The sequence below is a fragment of the Lissotriton helveticus genome, chromosome 11, assembly GCF_964261635.1.
Source record: "Lissotriton helveticus chromosome 11, aLisHel1.1, whole genome shotgun sequence".
Classification (NCBI taxonomy): domain Eukaryota; kingdom Metazoa; phylum Chordata; class Amphibia; order Caudata; family Salamandridae; genus Lissotriton; species Lissotriton helveticus.
The window spans coordinates 1,105,505,362-1,105,521,209 of NC_136072.1; the positions used below are offsets into that span (position 1 = coordinate 1,105,505,362).

Consider the following 15,848-nt stretch of genomic DNA (forward strand, 5'->3'; position numbering starts at 1 on the left):
TCCCCGTCCAAAAACCCTCCTCTGACTACGGACTCTCCACATGAATAAGTATAAATATTATAAGTAAAATGTGTGAGGGACAGAGGAGGGGTTAAAAAAATGGGAAATACTACTGGGGGGTTGGGGATAGGAAGGACTATGGAGGAGTTAAGAAAGGAGTTTAGGAAGGGACGTATAACCACCAGTTTGGCCCTGTAGGCACCCTCCTAGATGTGAACATAGACCAGGGCCACAGCGACACAAGGTGTCTTGTAGCTGAACTTGCTCCTCTTCCCATCGTCCGGGATGAAGGTATGGACAAGTCCTGGCACTTCTGACCTATCAAAATGCCTACTCCTGGGGAGAAAGATAAAAGCTGGCCTGGCTCCTCAGATACAACCTAGAAGAGTGTTCTAATTTGGATTGCTACTGGAAAAGTGTTTTACTGGCACCACCGGTAATTTTAGCTTTGAGTGCAATGCCAATAATGATTTAAGTATTGTCAAGTCATTGACTGGTATTTCTGATCACCTGCTTGAGCAGCACTTTCTGCATGCAGCTTTGTAAAGCCGATGACGCTTTGAGTCATCTGCGCTCGATTTAAAAATGTGTCATGCGCTTGAGGGTTAAAAAAAACAATTAAATATATTTGCATATTAAGTTTATAATAAATAAATATTAGAAATTGGCATTACTGAAATTGCAACTGGACAGCAGGGTAGCCACTGTACACTGAATCTATCCCCCTCTTACAGAAAACAACAAAAGCAGATTGTGAACAAAAGTGAGTGGAACATGACTAGAAAGCAACAAGCATTGGCAAAACCAGCATGGATACATTGGGGTAGACTGGAGTGGGGTAGATTGGGTGAGAGAGTGGAGTTAGATAGATTGGAGTGGACTAGAGTTTAGAGTGGAGTGAGGTAGAAGGGTGGGATAGAGTGGAGTGGAACAGATTAGGGTGGAGTGGGGCATGGTGGGGTAGACTCAATTGGAGTATGGAAGATTGGAGTGGAGTGGATTGGGGAAGATTTGAGTGAAGTGTGGTGGATTGCAATGGAGTTGGGTAGAGTGCAGTAGATTGTAGTGGTGTCAATTGGAGTGAGGTAGATTGTGGCGAGTTTAGATTAGATTAGATTAAAATATTTCTAAAGCGCATGGCTGCCTCGGCAAAGAGGCGTTCCAGCGCTGGAGCAAGACAAGGCAGGAGACATAAGCAGGGGTTAGACCTGAGAAAAGAGCCAGGTTTTCACGTGGCGTCTAAAGGTCAGGTGATCAGGGTTACCGCGGATGTTGAAGGGAAGAGAATTCCAAAGAGCGGGTGCCAGTGGTCTAAAAGAGCGGCAGCCAGATCTCGCTTTACGAATACGTGCAAGACACTGATTTGCCAATCGCAGCACACGCGATGGAATGTACAAAGTGCACAGATCATCTAGAATGTCTGTGGCTATTCCTGTCACTATCTTGTGCGGGATGCAGAACGTCTTAAAGCTAACACACTGTTCGATGGGCAGCCAGTGAAGACGATAGAGAAGGTTAGAGGCGTGGCTGAATTTCGGGGGGCAAAGATGGCGTGAGCTGCCGCATTCTGGACCCGCTGCAATCTCTTAAACACGGATTTATTAGATCCGAGAAAGAGCACATTGCAGCAGTCCAGGCGGGCCAGGATAGAAGTTGAGTGGAGTAGATTGGTATGGAGAAGGCTAGATTACAGTAGAGAGGAGTTGGATAGATTTGCAGTGGAGTGTGGAAAATTGGATTGGAGTAGAGTGGTGTATTGGAGAGGGTTGAATTGAAGTAGACTCGAGCAGAGTGGGGTAGATTTCAGTGGAGTGGATTGGGTTAGATGAAGTGAAGTTGTAGACTTGAGTGGGGTAGAGTGGAGTAGACTGGAGTGAGGTAGACTGTAGAGGAGTTGGTTAGATTGGAGTGGTGTGCGGTACAATGGAGCGGGGTATATTATTGCAAACCGGAATGGTGTGGGGTAGATTGGGTTACATTGGTGTTCAGTGGAGTACGGTAGAGTGCAGTGGGGCGAGTTAATAGGCCTTGCAGAGTGTCTTACAGTGGAGGTTCATAGAGTGGAGTGGCACGTCAGAGCGGTGTGGCATAGTGTGGGGTATGCAAAGTGTGGTAGCCCACTGCCATTAAAGACAACAAACTTTCAATTGTTGACCATTACATTTGCACCAGAATACGGTTTTACTGCATACAACCGATAATGTGTGCAAATGTTATCAACTCAGAACAACAAAAAAACCTTCATTTTGTACTAATTTATATACTCTGAAACATCTTTTGTCATGTTACCAAAAAAACAAAAATACATCCACCACGCTCTACTCTTACATGGACAGGAATGTCACATACATTTTCTCACTTTGAAGTCAGAAAATGAAACATAACCCCCAAGCTCCTTGAAAGAGAAACCCTTACATTGTGATGAAAAGTTGGTGAAACAGTAGAAATTGAGAGGGAAGAGTGGCAAAAAGCATAGGATGAGAGGAGAGAATAAAGATTCAAAAGAGGGAAAAAAGTGATAGAATGAGTTTCAAGAATCATTTCTTATAAAGGTTATCCAACCCAGGTGTTTTTTATGTCTGGCGATTTCAATAAAGTGATATATCCAATATATTTAAATTGCACGGATGTTCAGCCAGACCTCTTCTTCCACTGGTCTGTTGTGTCATTTACATTTTTGCCACCGACTGCAGCATACAGTGGCCAAAGGTTCAGCTCACTTAAGCTAATTACTAACTTCACTGTAACATCATTCTTTTCTTTTATGAGGAACACATTGTGAGATAACGTAGTGCCTTCAGTGTCATCAACTGCTATAGCAAGTGTGCCATCTGAGAACAAGAAAAATCTTTGCTTTTAGCTTTTTTTTTTTTTTACACCGAAAAGAACCCTGCAGCTTCTGTTGACAGCGTTTTGCAAAAGACATGATGATGCAAAACTAGGGCTGACCAAGCCAGAAGGCGGACGGACAACTATTTGCTTTGCCAGGTCCGGTTTCACACTGTATTCTGCACCTACAGTCCCAGGTTTTATAATCTGATAAACATGACTTCAAAGCAGAAAGCAAAAAATAACTCACCTGCGCTACTCATACATGGTTGTGAGAAACTCAGAGCTTTGGTTCAGAAACAACCATGTAGGAGGGAGGCTAAAATATTCTAACACTGTTCTTAACCACTTCGGCATCTACATATATGTTTTTACTGAACATATGATGGCAGACATTGACGTTTGAAATACTTGATTGCAGAGTTGTGGAGATCCAAGCAGCTGTATGATTAACTTTGCGAAAAGGGGAGCACGGGCTGCAGGAACAGCCGAGACGTTATGACCACACGCAAGACTGAAAATCAGCAAAGAGCATGATTAAAGTTGAAATGTGTGATTTAGTAGAACATTAGTCCAATAAAGTGTGCCATTCAAAGCTTCTGAATAATCAAGGTAGCAGTGGTAGATGGGATGAATGGAAAGATGGACACTATTATTGCCACCACGATTGTATCACTGGTGGTACTGTAAAAAATGTCAATGCCCCAGCATACTGACAAGCAATGACTGAAGAATAGCTTTACAAACAACATAGCCTACGTGAGGAGATAAACAGGCAGCCTCAAATCGTGGTAGACAGATGTGTCCTAGAAAAATCCACACAACTGCCTCCTTTGTAAAAACCATACAGAGAGGGATCGCCAAAAATGCAGGTTGTACCTAATAAATTGGAAGCTCAGATGAGTATGCGTAATACCTGCAGGAACCACTAGACAGTACCTCGAAAAAATCTGCCATTATGGCCAGAGGTACTTACGTCTTTGGAACTGAGGAGCTCGGCGTCCACTCAACATCCTATGATGATCCGTTAATCACGTAAGCTTTCCGTGCCTAAAAGAAAAACAAATGTGACCCTGTGTAATATAATAAATGCCCTTGTACAAGCGCTCCAATCCCTTCGGGTTAAGTTCTGCTCCATACAACTGAAAAAACAAACCCTCTTCCTGTTAGAGACTAAACAAAACATACGTTCTTGCTATCAGAGGCTAGCAGTCTCAGATAGGACAATGGTATGTTTTTAGGTTTCTCCTGGCGTTGGAGCGCACATGCGCGCCTCGCCTGCGAGAGCTTTAGTAAACAGTATGAAGAAGGGGACTTAAATCCACGCCGTCTGTCACAACCTTTTTCCATTGGCTTAGGTAGTGATTAATGTATTTTCTGTGCCTCTGGTTTGCTGGCTGTCACTTTTGTTGACGCCCTTGCAGTTTTCGGATGCCGCCCATGACACGCGCATCTGTTTTCACTCAGCCCTAGCGCGAGGCGTATCAAGGGAAGGTTCAGGCAGAGTTCCCAAAGGCTTCTGCTTTTCAGGCCGTCATGCTGCCTTCATGCACGCGCCACTGTGGCTCTCTGATTGGGCCGTGAACTCAGCAGCAGTAGTAACAGCATTTCTTATAGGCTGCCTCCTGCCTCTGGCTGGTCTGTCTCTCCGTGAGTGCAGCTCTCCCCCCCACCCACCTCGGCCGGGTTCACCTTCCCACCGTCTGCCGGGAGGAGGGGGCGAGGAGGAGAAGGGCTGTAGATGAAAAGAAGTCGCCGCAGCTGACTGACACCACATTAATAGACACACGGTTTCCTCTCCATTCTATGTCACTTCCTCCTCCCTTTCTCTCACACCTAACCTTCTTCTGAAACCCTATCCCGCTCCCCTTTGACTCCCTCCGCTCTCACTCTGTCTCTTCATCTTCTCTCCTGTCCAGGTGCTTTCTTGCCTCACTTGTCTCTTTCAGTTTCTCCCGCCCGGTGGGTCACGGATGTATTTGTACACCCTTTGGAAGTATCAAGAGAGAGAGAGAGGACTAGATAGCTAGTCCGTATCCCCAAGGATGTATATGTCATCAAAGAGAACTAGCTAGATGTGACCTATTATAAGACTCTGAACTGTATTGTCAGCAGGCACCTGTTAGGTGTCTTCATAAAGCCCTCACCCACCAACCCAGTTGGTGGCATGCTTCATCATCGGGCCCACCCAGTGACACCTAATGTGTCCCGGGTGTGCTTCAACGCCTGATTACAGCGGAGCTGGTATTTTAGGCGGTGGTCCCAGTACCCGAGGGTAAATTAAATTTTAATAACTGGGCCTCGGTCAGTGGTTAAAAACAAGGCAAGTGGATGTTATGGTGGCAAAATTAAGACCTCCTACATCCGGTGTTGGTCGACATGTTTCAGCCAGTGCCTTTAATAATGCTGGCTTTCCTCAGGACCGTAAAAAGTGCTGCTGCAGATTAAAAACATTAAAGTGAGTGTTTTACAGACTATGGGGCCGATTAGGATGGCGGACGGACTTGCGTCCGTCCGCCACCCCTGAGTAGGAGGGACCGTCCGCAGGGGCAGCGGCGGTCCCTCCATGGCAATTAGGATGTGACCACCACCCTGGCGGTCACATCCTGTATGTTTTACATTGCGGCGGCTGCTGCTTGAAGCAGCACCCGCCGCAATGTAAAAAACGAAAGCTGTGCATTTGCATGCACAAAGCGGCAGGCACCGCGCGGTGCCTGCCGCTTCGTGCACGCAAAGGCAGGGGGGTACCATAGGTACCCCCCATGTGCACCCCCCACGCAACCTTCACCCAGGGGGCCCGCAACGGGCCCCCAAAGTGATTGTCCGTATGCTTTTCCACGGCGGAAAACCCGCCGCGGAAAAGCATTACTTTCCCTGCATCCTAATATGGCTGGCGGTGTCTGATAGACACCGCCAGCCATGTTAGTGCTTTTCTGCCGTGGTCGCCTTCCGACCGCGGCGGAAGAGCGGCGGACAGATTGTGAGACCCACCACCCATCCTGATTTGGCGGTGGGTCTTTCAGGCCTCCTCGGCGGATTTCCCGCATACTCCGGGCCGGCGGTGGCTTCCGCCGGCCCGGAGTATGCGGGAAATCCGCCATCATAATGACCCCCTATGTGTCGCACTCACTAAGGTGCTCTAGGTGTGAGAGGGGGATTCCCTCCTCAAGCATACGCTTGAGGAGGGAATCTTGGTCAAGGCCTGCGGGGTACCCGGAGTTTGAGATACACTGGAAATGGGTTTTTAGGAAATTCAGATCTCTAGGGCGCACTGCCTCAGTTTTTACGTTACAGTGTGTGATGTCAAAGGTTTGTGTGTAGTGCGTGAAGAGCAGGCGGAAAAACACCCTTAACCGTCTAAAAAAGTCAAAGGACTAAACATATATATACAGCTATGCTCTCGCAACTACAATAAGGTATCACATAAACAGTACAATGACTGATGAGTATCAATGAAACAGAAGCAGATTCTTTAGTGTGTTCTTAGTCACAGCAAGAAGATGGTTTATTCTCTCCAGACTTGAGGAATGTCATACAAAGCCGACACGTGTTTCGTCGTGTACAGTTGAGTCAACACGACTCTTCAGGGCTGGTGGTACAAGAATAACATATGCATATTCAGTAATGCGTCATCTCGTTATGACATACTGCAAATGGTGACAAGATGTGCAACCAACATGCAGTCGTGGCGTGCGTCTGAGTTCGCACAAAGTGGTCGTGTATAGTGATGACGCTGAAGATCTAGGGAGTGTACCACCTCAAGGATGTGGGTGGTTACCCTTGAGTGGCGGTGCACAGTCGTGGGGTACTGTGAAATAACGTTTGGGTGTGTGGTCATTCTTTACACATACACGGTGATCCTGCAATCCGAAGGTTCGTGAGGTGGTGAGGCATCCAACAGAAAGTTATTATAGTGAACTAATGTGTAGAGACATTGGTGATGGACTGTAACGTTAACGTGATATGGTGTAGAAAAAGGTGGTATCCGGAATAAGTGCTAAGCAAACAAAATTAAGTATAGGCGCAAAGACGTCTCTCTCTACATAACGGACTAATTACCTTAGGGCTCAGCTCAATAATATTGATTGAGATTAAGTCTGGACTTATGTTCGTGTGCCGTTTAGATAGATAGGAGAGAGACTAGAGGAAAAAGCAAAAAGGATCATTAGGAAAGCATTCCAAAGGGGGATGTCCGAGGACATCTACTCAGTAAAATAGATAGAGGACAGCGAATGCGGTGTCCTTACCACTGGTTACTCAGTTTGTGACTAATTAGGAAGAGTGTGTTTCAAAAGAGTCACGTAAGAAGCACTTTTGTCTGAGTATTCTGCCTTATTGGTTAGGATAAAATCTTCAAGTTTAGACACTCTATTTAGAAAAGAAAGGCAAAAAGAAAGGAAGAAGAGTTGCATAGGTTAAACGGCTGGAAGTGTGTTATCAACAGTATTTCAAATGACATTACACATCGTGTATTGCGGTAAGTCTACAAAGGCATAAAGTGACGGAATACCTGAATACTGGTGTGTATCAGGTGGTAGCCGGGAGGGGATCCATCTGTGGAAAGGCTCGCAAGAAACGGGTGCGTTTCCTATGTGGCGGTGCGCTGCAAGGGTAAAAGAATTGTATGCGCACGGGTTAGATCTAAGAAAGCCCGATTCTGTGGGCTTTTAAAAGTTCATTACTGAAGGAGGAAAAAGACTTTTTCTGTGTCTGATTAAAGGCAAATTTAACCCGCTTACCCGTGATAAGGTATCCCTCCTCCTATGGTTCCCGGTCGTCGTCTCTCGGGTACGAACACGTGACCTAGTGGGAGGGGTTGTTTTATAAGAGTAATAAACATCAATGATGTCGGAATAATAGGTGGCGAGAAGTGGGCGCCATCTTTAAAAGGAAGATACTCGAGCACATCCCTCCAGAAAGCAGAACGAAAAACTAGAATCATCCCTAGACCAGATTGTCTGAAGACACGTACAGAGGTTGAGTCCTCCAGCCAACAAATCAGACTTATCACAGAATTCAATGCACTTAACTACTCCATCAAAAAGAGTTTCAATAAACATTGGAAACTCTTAACAGATGATCCTGTACTTAAGAATTTCTTCCAAGTAGACCGTCCATCACATATAGAAAGGGTTTCACTCTGAGAAACAAATTGAGCCCAACAGTTCCCCATAACACAACTGTGCGGGGCTGGTTGTCCACACGAGGCCTTGGATTCCACAAATGTGGTTTTTGCTCCATGTGTATCTGGGGCAAACATGGCACTAAAACGTTCAAAGGCCCTGATGGAGCTATCTACAAAATCAAACATAACATCACTTGCCTTACCAAATTCGTAGTGTACATAATAGAATGCCATTGTGGCAAGATCTATGTAGGCAGCACCATCAGGACTCTCAAAGAAAGAATTTCGGAACACATGAGAGCTATTCAGAAAAGAGACCCTAAATATCCGGTAGCCTTACATGTAGCGGAATGTCAACCACTGGAAGATGACATCAAAGTACGTGTTTTTGGGATAGACGTGATTCCCCTCGACATCAGAGGGGGCAACCGTGAATTGAAGCTCAGACGCAGGGAGGCCACATGGATCATGCGTTTACAATGCGTGGAACATGGGCTCAACTACGATCCTGAGCTTCAATTCTTCTTGGGCGACTAGCCAGCCGCCCTGGGGACCTATCTTTTACAAAGACTAACTGAATTTTTGTCTTGTTATTAGCCAGGAACTCACAGTGTTAAACTCAGACATCGCTAGAAATGTTCATAACCCACTAGTAAGATAATGAGGTTACTGACCATCTGTACTGTATGATACATAATTTTGTGAGGTACTGTACTATGTAATGCTTTGACTCATACTGCGGTCTAGTATTGTTAAATAACTATACTATGTGAGAAACCAGACTGTAATTGTTTTAAATCATAAAATGAATAGTTCACTAACAAGTGGTGATAGTGGGGCACCTTCACTCTAGTGTTCGCCAGGACTTTCATATGGCTCACTTCACAGCACACCTAGCCACTGAGCAATGCGCTAATACAACTGCTGATATCATTCATTTTCGAGCGTCATTTCTTTAGGAACTACGATCAGAACCAATACGCCCACATATCCATTAGAGACACGCTTCGTATTCTAAACCATACACTGTGGCTTCGTTTGCACCACTTTATCCTTGGTGAAACGATTATATCTCAGTTGGTATGTGTCTCCATAAATACTTTCCTCCTCAAAGATGGCGCCGATCCCTCGTCCTCTAATACTCCGACATCTTCGACGTCCACGATTCTCATTAATCAACCCCTGCTACTAGCCTACTTATCCAGTGTAGATACGCATTGTATGCTGGTCCATACACTGTGGGTTCTTTTAAACTATATCTGTTTCTGGGTAAAACGACAATATCCCATTATTGCATATATCGCCATGAACATCTTCCTTTTAAAGATGGCGCCCACTTCTCGCCACCTATTATTCCGACATCATTGATGTTTATTACTCTTATAAAACAACCCCTCCCACTAGGTCACGTGTTCGTACCCGAGAGACGACGACCGGGAACCATAGGAGGAGGGATACCTTATCACGGGTAAGCGGGTTAAATTTGCCTTTAATCAGACACAGAAAAAGTCTTTTTCCTCCTTCAGTAATGAACTTTTAAAAGCCCACAGAATCGGGCTTTCTTAGATCTAACCCGTGCGCATACAATTCTTTTACCCTTGCAGCGCACCGCCACATAGGAAACGCACCCGTTTCTTGCGAGCCTTTCCACAGATGGATCCCCTCCCGGCTACCACCTGATACACACCAGTATTCAGGTATTCCGTCACTTTATGCCTTTGTAGACTTACCGCAATACACGATGTGTAATGTCATTTGAAATACTGTTGATAACACACTTCCAGCCGTTTAACCTATGCAACTCTTCTTCCTTTCTTTTTGCCTTTCTTTTCTAAATAGAGTGTCTAAACTTGAAGATTTTATCCTAACCAATAAGGCAGAATACTCAGACAAAAGTGCTTCTTATGTGACTCTTTTGAAACACACTCTTCCTAATTAGTCACAAACTGAGTAACCAGTGGTAAGGACACCGCATTCGCTGTCCTCTATCTATTTTACTGAGTAGATGTCCTCGGACATCCCCCTTTGGAATGCTTTCCTAATGATCCTTTTTGCTTTTTCCTCTAGTCTCTCTCCTATCTATCTAAACAGCACACGAACATAAGTCCAGACTTAATCTCAATCAATATTATTGAGCTGAGCCCTAAGGTAATTAGTCCGTTATGTAGAGAGAGACTTCTTTGCGCCTATACTTAATTTTGTTTGCTTAGCACTTATTCCGGATACCACCTTTTTCTACACCATATCACGTTAACGTTACAGTCCATCACCAATGTCTCTACACATTAGTTCACTATAATAACTTTCTGTTGGATGCCTCACCACCTCACGAACCTTCGGATTGCAGGATCACCGTGTATGTGTAAAGAATGACCACACACCCAAACGTTATTTCACAGTACCCCACGACTGTGCACCGCCACTCAAGGGTAACCACCCACATCCTTGAGGTGGTACACTCCCTAGATCTTCAGCGTCATCACTATACACGACCACTTTGTGCGAACTCAGACGCACGCCACGACTGCATGTTGGTTGCACATCTTGTCACCATTTGCAGTATGTCATAACGAGATGACGCATTACTGAATATGCATATGTTATTCTTGTACCACCAGCCCTGAAGAGTCGTGTTGACTCAACTGTACACGACGAAACACGTGTCGGCTTTGTATGACATTCCTCAAGTCTGGAGAGAATAAACCATCTTCTTGCTGTGACTAAGAACACACTAAAGAATCTGCTTCTGTTTCATTGATACTCATCAGTCATTGTACTGTTTATGTGATACCTTATTGTAGTTGCGAGAGCATAGCTGTATATACCCGGAGTTTGAGGACAGCACAACAGGTACATCGCAGGCCTTGACCAAGATCCCTGGTCAAATTCCTTGCCGAATCACTCCAGGAAGCATCGGCAGCAAATCGCCAGCGTATGCTTGAGGAGGGAATCCCCCTCTCACACCTAGAGTTCCTTAGTGAGTGCGACACATAGTCTGAAAAACACTCACTTTAATGTTGTTTATCTGCACCAGCACTTTTTACGGTCCTGAGGAAAGCCAGCATTATTAAAGGCACTGGCTGAAACATGTTGACCAACACCGGATGTAGGAGGTCTTAATTTTGCCACCATAACATCCACTTGCCCTGTTTTTAACCGCTGACGGAGGCCCAGTTATTAAAATGTAATTTACCCTCGGGTACTGGGACCACCGCCAAGCCGTTTTAATTTCACTTCACAATTCACCACACTGCACTCTCAGTAAAATACCAGCTCCGCTGTAATCAGGCGTTGAAGCACACCCGGGACACATTAGGTTGGGCGGGCCCAATGATGAAGCATGCCACCAACTAGGTTGGTGGGTGAGGGCTTCATGAAGACACCCAACAGGTGCCTGCTGACAAAACAGTTCAGAGTCCTAGAATAGGGCACATCTAGCTAGTTCTCTTTGATGACATATATTTGTACACCATTTATCACACTCCTTATTCATCGAATGGTTTGTGCTTTTATTGGTGTTTTTTAATCTACAGAAATCATTCAGGAGATTTGGTTGCGCAAATACAAGAGTTTTTTTTATAGTTGCTTTTAAGGTTAGTGCTGCTGGATTTGGGCAGAGTGGTCGGTTTTCTCTATCCAGAGAGAATGCAACATATGATCAGTCTTTTAAAACACACGGGCAGCTCTCATTATGGCGCAGCAGCGGACACGGCGTGTGATCGCCATGGATTATAGTGGAGGGAGGATTCTTTCTAGAGCGGCGATTTATGTGAACAAGACGTGCAACACTCCCTTTGGCACTGCGGGACATGACACGTATTTGCAGCTTGTAACAGCAGAGAGAGGAGTAACTATAGCATGGGCGTTCCATAGGGGAACCGGGTCTGTTAGACAGGATGGTGACTGATTATTTCCTTTTTCATCAGAACTTGAGCTTGGGAATAGATGTGGAGAGGTCAACAGAGCGTGATTTGTAAGTACTTTCACAGGAGAAGACACATACTTGGGGTTGTCTTTTAGCTTCCAAAGGGTAACCATGATAATTATGTTTTTAGTTTATGAGGACACGTTGAGCCTCCAAGTTGAGACTCCGGCATCACGTTGCATAGTGTAAGTGAGATTACAGATGCATGCTGGACCCTGTCTTTCCTTTGAATTATAAAGGCACTTCCTTCACCATTCTTTTCAGTTGACTCATTAGTGAAGAGTTTGTTCAATGAGTCTTCGCGATGTTTGCGGCACAAAGATATAGATTGTTTACACACGGTTTGTGATTGAGCACATAATTGTGAGCACTCACTGGTTGGGTGTTGCACTGTTCCTCCCTCGCAGCTCTCTCTGACCATTGACCATTAAGAGGAGACCGTTCCATCCGGCCAGATTGGGTGTGAGGTCTTGCGGGTGTGTGGTTGTCCGTGTGTCTGACTGTACGTGCCTCTGCGTGCGTTTGTGTATTTCTTTCTGTCTGCCTCGTTGTTTTTTACTGGAAACTGAACTTTCACTCCTTTTGGTCAACAGCTCTCTAGCGCCGAGATGTCTTTCCATCTGCGGTGGACGCTATAGGAAGCGTCAAGATTATTATTCTGACAAATATTTTGAGTTACTTTTTAATGAGACGATGTCTGAGAAGAGCAGACATCTTGTGCTCGCCGGCACAATTTTATGCTTAACTCTCATACTCTCCGTTTGCAATATAACTCGGGAGTACATTAATGTACCTTATTAAACACTAATTGTTGCGTTTTATATTATACATATCGAAGCACAGTGTTTATGATATATATTAAGCATGCTGGAATAATCATTGTTTACATTACGTACATTAAATCTGCTGATGCAGGTACTATATAAATTGGCTAGTATTTCGGCAAGTACAACATTAATATTTACTAGAGGGTGTAATGATTTATGCAGTACTGAATATTCTACATAGGCGGCGAGCTGGGTTATAAACTTAATACCCAAGCCATGTACTTGTTATGATAGACTACAAATACTATAAACATATTTTGTGAGATTACTGATTCGCTGCTTAAGAATTAAAACCATGATGTGCTGTGACTTTTAGATGCATTTATAATCCGATTGATTGAAGGAGCGAAGCAAGCGTGTTTATGGATGCAGAGATTAGGAAGTAACGTGCACAGAATGGCCTTCATTTGTCGGTTCAAAGTTCTATTTATTTTTGTTTATAGTCATTTTACCAACTTACTGTTGTGTGTTGAAGTGGCGTGTGCCTCAGGACAGAGGGAATAGATGTGTATATCACAACTCTGCGCAGTGGGTGGCTTCTAGGCACATGCATTGCAGACTCAATTAAACAGTCCATTTTGTTTTATGGAGCAGTGTTCACTCTGTCTGGAGCAGAGAAGGGTCCGCAGTCCACGGTGAGTAAATCTGAAGGAAGCTCCTTCACCAATGCCGGGCACCTTCATTTTGTCAACAACTGCTCGTTCTGACAAACTACATACCAGGGCAGCTTTTTAACATCTCAGAATCAGGGCCACTGGAATTATGCAGCAAGGGAAGCACAAATTATGCGGCAGGGTTGACTAAATTATGCGGCAAGAAAAGGCAAATTGTGTGGCATAACACAGCAAATTTTGAGATAGAATTACTTCCTTATTTTGTCACGTTTACACTTGCTAACCCTGTCTGGGCACAGGCTGCACCTCATCAGTAATAGTTAAACACCAAAATATAGCAATAAGCAATAGAATGGTTCCCAACCAACCTTTGCTAAGGGCCTTCCATTGTGTGATAACACATGTTGAGGTGTTTTTAGTAACTTTTGAACCATTAGAGATAGAAACATACTTTTTTTGTTAAAATCTGCAAATTATTCAGCAGGTGATGGATTATGTGGCAAATACGGCAAATCCATAATCATGTGAAAAGCGCAGCGCCCACACAATCACTTAATTCCAATGGCACTGCTCATAATGACAAGCAGACGTGGGGTGATATTAACAAAGTCCATCCCAGCAGAAATCCACACCGTTTCTCTCTACAACCATGTCTACTGTTGTCCATTGACTAACTCTCAGAATGAAATACCAGTGCGGTAACCAGCTTAGTGGACTCTGATCATAGAAAATACCATAAAGAAACCTTCAGATTATTTCCTGCTTGGACTATGGGAACTTCCTATATATGGGCTCACCCAGATATTTTATCACCACACTCCAGCTAGGCCAAAACGTGGCAGCAAGAACTATCCTCAAGCAACCCAAAAGTTCACTGCCTCCTTGCACTGGCTTCCAGTGGAGGTAAGTATAAAATTAAAGGCACTCCACTTGCCGCATAGGGGAATTAACCAGAAAGGACCCTCCTTGGTAAGGGGCCCTTCTGGTAACTTACATCCACGGCAGGACCCTAAGGTTGTCCAATGCGTGACTACTAAAGGTTCAGTCAACCCAAAGGATTAGATTGGGGAGGGTAAAGACTTCTCGCATTTGACTCCTAAGCTTTGGAAACCTATGCCTGCTGAGCTCAGAAACCAACTGAAGAAGACCCGTTTAAGAGCAAGCATTTACAATGCAATAGGTCTCCCACTGGCATTATTTTGAGCTATTGACATTGTAAATGACATTGGTTAAATAAAATGCATTTGCTATTGACTATTCACATTGCAAATAACAATGCCTTTTGTGTTTTCTTTTCTAAAACATAAATAAAATGCATTGGTATTAACAGTGCCAATAGCTTAAACTAAACTTGTAGCTATTGCCATTTTATATAACAGTGCACTTTATTTATGTTTTACAAAACAAAAAAACAAAAAAATGTCATTTACAATGTCAATAGCTCAAAATAATGTCAGTGCGAAACCTATTGCATTGTAAAAGCTTGTTTTCAGTTTTATGGAGCAGAACTTGACACGAAGTGATTTGATGTTAATTAACATACAGACAAGAAATGCCAAAACGTAAAATATACAACAGGCATTATTAACCATCAGGAAAAAAGATTAACTGCAAGCCAGCTGTTGTTGATGAAAATTAGGAGCATGGAAATGGAATGCATACATTTTCAATGAGCAAATACAGAGCCGAGTAGTTTTAGGTCAAATACAACGTAATTGTATTTATCTCCATTAGAATGCTTAGAGTCAGGCCACAATTAAAAGAGGAAGAAGACTGCTTCAGATTGAAATAATAGTTCAGACCGATACAATAACAGAATGAAAAATACCGAAAAAACCCTCAATTGTTACCGGCTGCCCGCCATTTCTGAGTACAATCCGATCCCTCTATGTCGCCGACCAAGCTTTTGCCTCGAAGTTGTTAGTTGCTGAATAATGCATTTGAAAGGAGGAAAGAAAAGCAATCATACTCCTACTTTATTTACCTTTTCGATCCTCGCTTGCTCCCGATGCCGGCACAGGCAGTGACGTTACTTCCTGGGTGACGCCCCTTCCGGTGTCAAAGGACGTCCCCGTCAAAATGCTTTAGAAACGGGCTAAAATGCTCGAGTCCTTTGACATTGGTGGTCAAGCTGCTGCGTGCACGTACACAATGCAGCTGCCTAAAATCTAGAGTTTTTAGTAAGGTTTGAAACCATCGCTCCGATTTAGTTTGTAGAATTCCAATTATTTTAGCACAAGTAACCTTATTTTTTCTTATACTTAAAAATGCCCGTAATGGTAGTTAATAGAAGAATGTATTTTCTGGATGGTTAGATCTCTGCAGGAGTTTCCTTGTGTTGTAATATATAGATTGGGATGCGCAAGAACGGGGGAATGGGAGTAAAACAGGAATTATAAAAAAAAAATGTAAGAGCAAATGCAACAGCCAATGGGGTGATTTATGCATAACATTTTAGAACAAGCATTTGCAATGCAATAGGTCTCGCATTTACGTGAGTTTGAGCTATTGACATTGCAAATGACAAT

General features: G+C 43.9%; 1 protein-coding gene across 7 annotated transcripts in view; it reads right to left on the reverse strand.

The window, feature by feature from the left end:
- The window catches only part of CABIN1 (calcineurin binding protein 1), a 1,271,888-nt gene extending 1,256,454 nt beyond the window's left edge, over positions 1 to 15,434 (reverse strand). For 5 of the 7 annotated variants that reach the window (XM_078667788.1, XM_078667793.1, XM_078667787.1 and 2 more), the window contains exons 1-2: positions 15,305 to 15,434; positions 3,806 to 3,879 (exon numbers count right to left, since the gene is read on the reverse strand). The gene's annotated coding sequence lies outside the window, so the exon portion shown is untranslated. Of the gene's footprint in view, positions 1 to 3,805; positions 3,880 to 15,170 lie in introns of all 7 variants that reach the window. The other 2 variants (XM_078667790.1, XM_078667789.1) reach the window with 2 other exon arrangements.
- Positions 15,435 to 15,848: the final 414 nt, after the last annotated feature.